The 9,123-nt window shown below is 37.0% G+C and overlaps 1 long non-coding RNA gene across 1 annotated transcript; it reads right to left on the bottom strand.

The window, feature by feature from the left end:
- Nucleotides 1-1,621: 1,621 nt before the first annotated feature.
- On the bottom strand, nt 1,622-8,903 carry LOC148591503 (uncharacterized). Its single transcript, XR_015914067.1, has 2 exons — nt 8,834-8,903; nt 1,622-1,722 (listed from the first exon to the last, which is right to left on the bottom strand). It is a non-coding gene; the product is annotated as an uncharacterized LOC148591503 (long non-coding RNA).
- Nucleotides 8,904-9,123: the final 220 nt, after the last annotated feature.

The raw sequence follows: 9,123 nt of genomic DNA, 5'->3' as shown, positions 1-9,123 counted from the left end.
TCCATGTCTAAGATCAAGCTGCACATGACAACGACAGAATCACTAGTTTTTACACCTAAAAGTAGGCAAGCTGCTATCAATTTTAAACAAAAATTCCTAATTAGGGACACTAATTCACTACTGGATGAAAAGAAAACAGACATTCCATAACTCCTTATATGTAGAGATTCATGTTTTTGACACCAGTTGAGAATTTTTATAATCCTTTACTCTCCCCCACTTGCCCTTCCTCAGAATAGTCCAACTTCTTGAAGACATCTTTAATTCACTACAGGAGTGCTTCCTTTTTATTTATTTATTTATTTTCTTTCTTTTTTCTTTTTCTTTTTCTCCAGGTTCTACCACTTTGGATGAACTAGAATTTGTTGTTTTTAAAATAACTATTTTTTGATTCAAATATTTCCAGTGAAATCTGATGGATAGCTTAAAGACAAAAAATGGCCCCCAAATTACTAATCTAAGGCAAAAGAATTATAGAAGGTAGTTACAGATTTAATTGAGCAAACAGGCTGCAATTGAATTGGGTAACTCTAATTATCCAGTAGAGTCAACTGCATCACGGTATGGAGTTTAGTACCGAACTTCATTTTATCTGACAAATGAGAACATCATGTTTTCTATAAAAGTAATATGTTTCTAGACATCACAGGAGAAAAAACATTGAAAATAAGAAAGGTTCACAAAAATGTACTGAGAGAGAACGTTTTAGAAATTCATTATTATAGTATTGTCATAACTGAGTAACTAAACCACAGCCCGTGCAGTAGAAACCATACTCTTTATGTGAGTGGAAATTTTTCAGTTTACCTCTATATCACACCTATATCGTGATTCAAATTCCAAAAACGAATTCTATATAAGCCAACAATTAGAAAACCTTTCCTTTAAGGAAGAGGATTAGAAGTCAAACCAACAACTCTCTTCCCCCAACTTCAAGTACTCCAAAAGTAAACTACCTTGAACATTATTTCCATAAAATAATCAATTTGTTTCTGTGTTTCTAGATTTGCAGGAATGTAAATTGCAACAGATTTTTGATTTCAAAACAAAATAGTGCAACTTTCATCTTCTAAGGTCTTTCCACTTCAGAAAGTTAAAATAAATCTAAAATACACGTGCATCTAAAAATTGCCTACCATTAAAATGAGAAAGAAATTTAATATTAGGAATGAAAAACCATTTTTCCATATCGCAAACACCATGACATGTCCAAATCTTGACTTCATATTACTTCAGAATCCTTCTCTAGAAGAAGGAGAGTTAGTGCTGTCTGCTAAAATCACCATCCAACTCAAAAAGTGATCTATTAGACTGTAGCCAGGGTGACAATCAATTAATTTAATATTATGGACAAAATAAAACAAAATTTCTGAAATTTTCTTTCTGAAACAGTGCTTTAGACCAGAGAGAAACGAAACATTAAGGTGGGATACAGGAGAACCTAAGCCTGCAACTCCTTAGCACCCATGCTGCATTGAGGGGAAACAAGGACAATGCAGGAACTATTCCTGAAAAGGGTGAAAAGGCACCAGCTGTGAGCAAGACAACACTGGAAATATAACTGGTATTTTTCCTTACTATAGAACAGACTTGATTATGACGTAGGTTGAGCTCTGTGAGTGAATCCAGTCCGTTAATATTTTCTACAATGGTCAGTAGGTTTCTGGCAAGGTTTAATACTCTCAGTTCACCCAAATGGTTGATATTTTCTATCTTAGTGATCTGTAAAAGAAGTATAAATACACACATTATATTTTACATAGATTTACAATACATATATAAAGCATTTACATATGTATTTTTAAAAAGCAACATGTACAAAAACAGATTCAACTTAATCCAATACTATGTTTTTATTACTTTTCTAAACTGTCACAACCCTCTCACAAACTGCCCAAAACAAGCTATAGCCTAAGAGTAGTACCCACCACCATCTTTTTAAACATACTACAGTGAAAACAAGTCAATGGTCCTCTCTTCATCCTCAGAAATCAAATCCAGCTGTGCTGTCCTGTAGCTGCACCCTCAAAAGACATTACTTAACCATTCATACCATAAGCCTAAGAGGACACTGATGATATCATGGTATGTCAAAATTGGAAAATTTTGTGCGCAGCTGATCCTTGGAGTGTTTCCAAAGGCACAGATACACAGGCAAGTCTCCCAATACACTGCCACAGGAGAACACAGTATGGTAGCTCCATAGCATATGGAGGCCCCATAGCATATAGTGCTCCACAGCATCTCAGAAGTCAGTGCCAACCTCCCCTCACGCCTCGAACAGGTCAGCACACTTGCAGCTGTGTCTCCGGGAGCTCCACACATGGGCTTCCCAGCAGGGCACAGGACTGGGACTTGCTGCACATAAGGAGCCAAGGAGCAACCACAGCCCCCTGGAGAAGGGAGTACTTATTCTGGCACTGGAACCTGTAAGGAAGAATTTTATGAGCTGATGATTTCTGGACTCAGGGAGAAACACTCATATAAAAGTCGGAAAAAGAAATCAGCATCATCCTTAATTTGGATACACAGCGTGTTTGCTCAACAGCCCCAGCATTTCTTTTGACAATTCATGGCTTCCCGGTAGCCGGCAGATGCTTTAGGTTTGCATTTATTTTCAGGATCCTAAAGATTCAAGTGATACTGAATAAGCATTGTCAAAGGGTTACCGGCCCTTACTTTCATTTTTGATTCGTGGAAATGTTACTGTGTTTTAAAAGGGCATTAAAAAATTCTTAACTGATGCAATATGGCTTTATTTTATGCTGTCTGTATTTCTCAGCAATTCAAGCAAGCTCTCTTTCCCTGAGTAATCTGGCATTTGTCTTCCAGCATCTACCCAGATGTTCACACAGGACTTGCACACAGCAATATCATGGAGCAGATTGTCATTGCACAGCACGATATTAATATTGTTCCCACCCAAACCCATGTAACGTGTTAGTGTACATGTTCTTCAGCAAGGTTGTGAAGAAAACAATATTATTATCCATTTATCTGTCTGTAGTACTGTTGTTAATATTAGAGGTTTTACATAGAATTGATGTTATTAGGAGGTTTCAACTTCTTAAAATTTTTAATATGAAGTACTGAAATTATGTGGCTTACAAGATGATTTAGTAAACCAGGAAAAAAATAGCAATAAAGGAATTACTGTTTGTACTTGACTACAAAAGAGATATATTTTATTGGGCATCACACAGATTTTTCAGCCTTCTTATGAACCTTGTGAAAGGGTTTTCTTTCACAAAGCACATTTAGAGATTTGATTTGAAGTGCCACCCCCTTCTCCAAAAATAATGAATAAGGTTTTGCATTTAAGCATTTCAGAATGCTACATTTTGGTATTTTAAAGGACATTCAGTTCCCCATTTCAGTCCTCACACTGGGGGTGGATGTAGAGGGATGGACACAACCAAAAGTTCAGAACAAACTGTATTTAGTCAAGATATCCTGTACTTGAATAAATCAAAATATTTTCCAAAAAGTGAACAACAACAGCATTTTACTCCTTTTATTTCTCTTCCCTCCAAGCTCTTGGAAAAATTCCACTCTTGCAAGCTGCACCCCATCTGTGCAACTGATTTACATCCGAAATGGTGGAAGGAAAGAGACTAAACCAGCTACCTAGCTTTCCTCTGAACTGCTACAGTTCCTCTGAATTGTACACAAATGCTAGGGAAAAAAAAAATCTTTCTAGCTAGACTCTAGCAGTACTTTTGAAGAATTTGAAAATTCTATTTGAGTATTTATATTGTGTCTATTAAAAGTGACAGTTGAAATGTTACGTACAACTACATATCATGAAACAGTTAAGTTCCTGTTCCAGCTTAATGCACTTAAAGTAACTTTAATATAATCTGTACATTTTTTTGTGCATGGGTTTAAACTTACTATTGTTTTGTGATCCCCTGAAATCAGAGGCAACACACAGAAGATACACAATATTAATTATAGGTTCCAACCCCCCAAAAAATAAAGTGATTGCAAGAACTGCTTGTATTTTTTTAGTGATTTACATAACTGAAGGATGAAATCTATTTGATGGGATATTATGCTGTAGGTATTACATAAAAATTATTTTTATTGTGAATGTGATGTCCTATAACTGCTACAAAGTTGCAAAGCAAAAAGAAAAAGGGGGAGGAATTAAATAATAATATTTATTTCTTGCCAGATATATGAGTACCTTCAATATGCTCCACAAGGACTGTGGAATATCACATTCAATGAAAAATGGCTCTAGCAGAATAATTTGCAGGAATCAACAAGACTTACTGTTTCTCACCATAACCTACCATATTAAATTACAAATTTCATTTAATGACAGAGAAGCCAAGCTACAAGAAAAAGACTAGAGAGACTGTTCTATATCACCTCAGCTGCAAGCAACCATTTCTGTTCTGCAGTACAGTAACAACAGCATTGTTGACAATGTCATGCATACATTGCTGTCTAACCAAAAAGCTATAGTATGTCAAGTTCCACTTGTACTTCAATATCTTGGGATACATCTTAGGGACAAGATTTCCCTCACTAAATCATCTAACAGAATCTAGCAACACTCTAAAACACCTTCTGGTGACTTAATCTCTCTCTCCCCACTGAGGGAGGCTAGTGATGTTAGAGCATTGCATTTAAGTTTTTCAACCCCCTTGTATCTCTACAAAAGAATAATTCTACTGCACTGAAGACTGCCCACCTGATGTTCTCTCCTCCTAAGACGGTGACTTCTCTAGGATGAACCATGTGTGCTCATTAACTGAAGAGCAGCAACTTGAAAAGTAAGAAACCCAGTCAAGACAAAGTTGCTGTACGGAAAGACAAAGCGCCTCAAAATAGAACACTGCTCTAATATGCAGGAGAATATGAATCACACAGGATTGCTGTATAAAAATAACAGGCAAATTGGTCAGTTTTCAGAAAATTCAACTGTGGTATTTTTCAACAAATAAATCACTGAAATATTCCATAAAGGGACATGTGATCAACCTTTACCCTAAAGCAGGAAGAGAATTGATGAATAGAAGCCTTCAGTGTATACTCTACAGGAAGTACACTAAAGACCAACAGATTTCTTACATAATTCCATGAAATGTGTTGGATTTCTGAACACCAAAACCACAGGAACACTGTTTTTCCTAGCCTCAAATACAGAGTACCATTCAGTGAGTACTGTAATAGGATGTTGTTTCAGTGCACTACAGTTAAATCTACTGCCACAAAAGTCTTCATTCATTCAACAAAGGAGTTTTTTGTGACTTTATTAGTGACATTTTTGCAATAGAGAATTGTCATTTCCCTAGTACCCTCAAAATAATTCTTCTCTACTTTTTTTTAGCCTCTTATTTCCTTAACGAGAGGAAATAACCAAAAGATAGTGAATTCAGGCACCTCAAAAATCAGAGGATCACAGAATAGTTGATGTTAGAAGCCATCTCTAGAGACATCTACTCCAGCCCCAGACTCCACAAACCCTGCCTGTTGGGTCTGACCTCCTGACAGGAATATTTTTCTTATGTTTAAAGAAGTTGCCTTGTATTTCACTTTGTGCCAATTACCTCTTACCCTTCACTGACATCACTGATAAAAAGTGCAGCCCTATGGTTACTCCTGCTCCCATCAGGTGTTTGAACACATTGATAAGAAACCCTGAGCCATCTCTTCTCCAGACTGAACAGCCCCAGCTCTCTCCTCATGAGATGCTCTGGTCCCTTCATCATCTTTCACTACACTCCCTCCAGTAAATTCACATCCATCTTGGGTTAAGGAGCCCATAGCTGGGCACAGCACTACACATATGGCTTCAGCAGTGCTGAGCAGAGAGGCAGCACCACCTCTCTCAACCTGCTAGCAATGCTCTTCCCAACACAGGCTACCATCTTAGGCTGCCTTAGCCATCACAGCACATTGCTGGTTCCTGTTCCACTTGTTCCCCAACATGCCCCCACATGCTTTAATGCAAGCTGCTTTTTAGCTGGTCATCTTCCAACATGTATCATGCAAAGGGTTATTCTTCCAAAGACTCGGCTTTGAAATTCATGAGCTTTTTGCTTGCCCATTGCTCCAGCCTGCTGCTGAATTGCAGCACAACCATCTAGTGCATCAACCACTTGCCCCACATTTGCAGCTTCTGCAAGCTTCCTTGGGGTACACTCTGCCCAGGTCATTATTAATGACAAACAGTATCAGTCCCTGGGGCAAACTACTAGTGAACTGGCACCCAGCCGGACTACATGTCACTGACCACAACCTTTTCAGTCTGGCAGTGCAGCTAGCTTTCAATCCGTCTTGCTCCCCATTTCTCTAGTCTGTATCACAGCAGTGTTTCTAGGAAGATTTACAGGGGACTGGGTCCAGAGCCTTCCTGAAAAAATCAAGATAAACATCACTGCTCTCCACATATTTGCTGAACTAGACATTTAGCCATAGCAGGCTATCAAGTGGTCACACATGAATTCCTCTTCATAAATCCATTCTGACTGCTCCCAGTCACTTTTTGCCCTTAATGTGTTTGGAAATGCTTTCCAAGACCAGCTGCTCCATGACCTTCCCAGGGATTCAGGTGAGGCTGACTTGTTTTTTATATTCATATAAATGACATCCCTGTTTTAAGCTAATTACAATCTATGCAACAACCAACAGGGAAAAAAAAAAAAAGATCATATTTTAGATTAACACCATTCTTAAAGGATTTACTTCTTCCTGAAGAGTTCAGCATCAGTCCCCCTCCCCCAGCCAAACTTAATTATAATGACAATTTTTGAAACAATTTTTTTTTAATTACATTTACGAAAAAATAGTTTATAATCAGTACAACAAAACAACAACATAAGCAGGTCTGAACAATGCCTTTTATAGTACAAATTTTACACCGTGGCCCACAAATATATTAAAAACATATAAAGATTCCTGGCAACAAGATACAGATGCCTCCTCAAGACTGTTCTCTTCTAGAAAACAGCCTTAAAGACCAAGAACACAAGATTCCCATGCTGTGTCGTCAATTTACAAAAAGATACACTATGTTTCCTGCAAATGTGAGAAAAATACCAGAAGTGTCATTAAAATATCTGCAGTTAGTGAGAGAATGACTGAAAAGATGGCAGCATTAAGTTGTTTTAACTGCTACATTCTGCAATACCTGAAGGCATCTTTTAATGTTCTCAAAAGCAATTCTGTAGTTGAAGATTGAGAAAATTGTGATTTGGGAGATATACAGTTTAAGATAAAATAGAAGGGTGCCCAAGTAAAGGTTGCATGAATCTCGGTCTCAAGTTAAAAGGCACATAACCTCTCTATCATTAAAAACACACAAAAAAAAACAGACTTGAAAACAACACAGTGGGCTGACACGCTCCTAAGCAGCATCTCAGATGCACTACTTATTTCTTCATTGTGCATTCAAAAAAATATGCATGGAGGCTGGTATTTTAAATGAATAATCACATAACTAGAAAAAAAAAAAACCTAGCCATAGATCAGAAAAAAACAAAAAAGATAGCATTCATCAACAGAAGGGAAGTTCAAAAATCTCCATTTAGTTTATCTCAAAAATGCACTGAGTGTAAAAATCAAAAGTGCACAAACAACTAAATATCCCATTTTTGCAGGTGCAAACATCTGAGTGCTTGGACATGACTCAAATTTTCTAGAGAAGCATTTATACTCCGGAGCTTTAATACTCAACTCCCAAAACAAGTTAATTTGTGATATTCTCTGGGCCAAAGGTAGCCTATAGTTACAAAGCTCAAACAGCAGCCAGTTGGATGCTATGTCCAATCTCCTAATAAAGTTCCTGGCTAAAAAGTTACCCCTCCAAGACTCTAGCGACAAAGTTACTCTACTCCCATACCGCATCTGTCACTAATGCATACCATGCATACTGCCAGACTGATTATGCTATTCACAGAAGCCACAAACTTAGCACACATGCCAATAACCAACTATAGTGTTATTTGGGTCTGATAGTATTTCCATTCCCCACTGTTAAGCTGTAATATAATGAAAAACACACATCAGTAAGAAGTCAGAACTGTTAAAGCAGGAATCCAGAAAATTCACACATTGACTTTACATAGTCACAATAACCATATGTTGTTTTAAACAGCTCAAATACATGGGATATAAAATGTTCCATGGTTACATTTATTTTATAAAAAGAACACTATCTGTTTTACCCTTATTTACTTCATGTTGTTCATGACATATCCATTAAGTAGTAACTTTTCTCCCATATATGTTTCAGCTGAAACTTCAGGCATCATTCAGATAAGCTACTTGGAATACATAGATGAGATATGTCTTATCTATGATGGCATAGCCTCAAACATAGGAAAACTCAAGAGAAGCCAGTTCAGAAGCCTAAATGAACCAGGGGCTTGGATTAATTTAGTTTTTCCTATAAGAACCTGCAAATCCTTTACAGATATGTAAGGGATCTTGTTTTGTAAGATCAACAATAGCAGAAAAAAAGAACAAAACAAATAAACAAAATACAAAAAATGAGCTTAATGTCTTTAAGTAACCATATTATGGCTATAATCACACTTAAATTGGATGCTTATTCTGCAGGTTTACACCCGAATGCATGCTGTCATGTTTGGCTGTCTTTGGATTTTAGTTGCTGTAACTTCCTAACAGGACAAAATGCTGAAAATGCAGCAGACTGGATACCAGGATTAAAATTAACACCATACCACCCTGGATCAAGAACTCTGCCACTCCAAATTCACCGGCAGTTGCCCCTCAGAAAGCAACAGCTTAGACACCCCACATTTTCTGCATCTTTTACTATGCAAGCATCTTAAACAACGAATTTATGGCACCATACCTGATTTCCATGAAGATCTAAAACATCAAGGTTTTTTAAATTCTCCAGATTTGAGATTTTCTTTAATCTGAAACATTTAAACAATGACAAAAATATTTTATGTTAAAGTTTTGATTTTCCAACTAATAAAAAGATGAGTCATTTATAACTATAAACAGTAACAGATAAAGTAATAAAGCTATCAACCATCTGAGAGAGCAACAAATGAGTATTTTTAGGCTCATGCCTTCCTTTCTGAACATCAAAAACACAACGTAGTAGCACTATGCCCTTCTCTCTTGTGTGAAAGG

Source organism: Tinamus guttatus, unplaced genomic scaffold, assembly GCF_059628265.1.
Source record: "Tinamus guttatus ecotype Peru unplaced genomic scaffold, ASM5962826v1 Tinamus_guttatus_pri_ptg000775l, whole genome shotgun sequence".
In the NCBI taxonomy this organism is placed as follows: Eukaryota; Metazoa; Chordata; class Aves; order Tinamiformes; family Tinamidae; genus Tinamus; species Tinamus guttatus.
The sequence above is the reverse complement of the archived record's forward strand: the minus strand, read 5'-3'. Positions and strand labels throughout refer to the sequence as shown.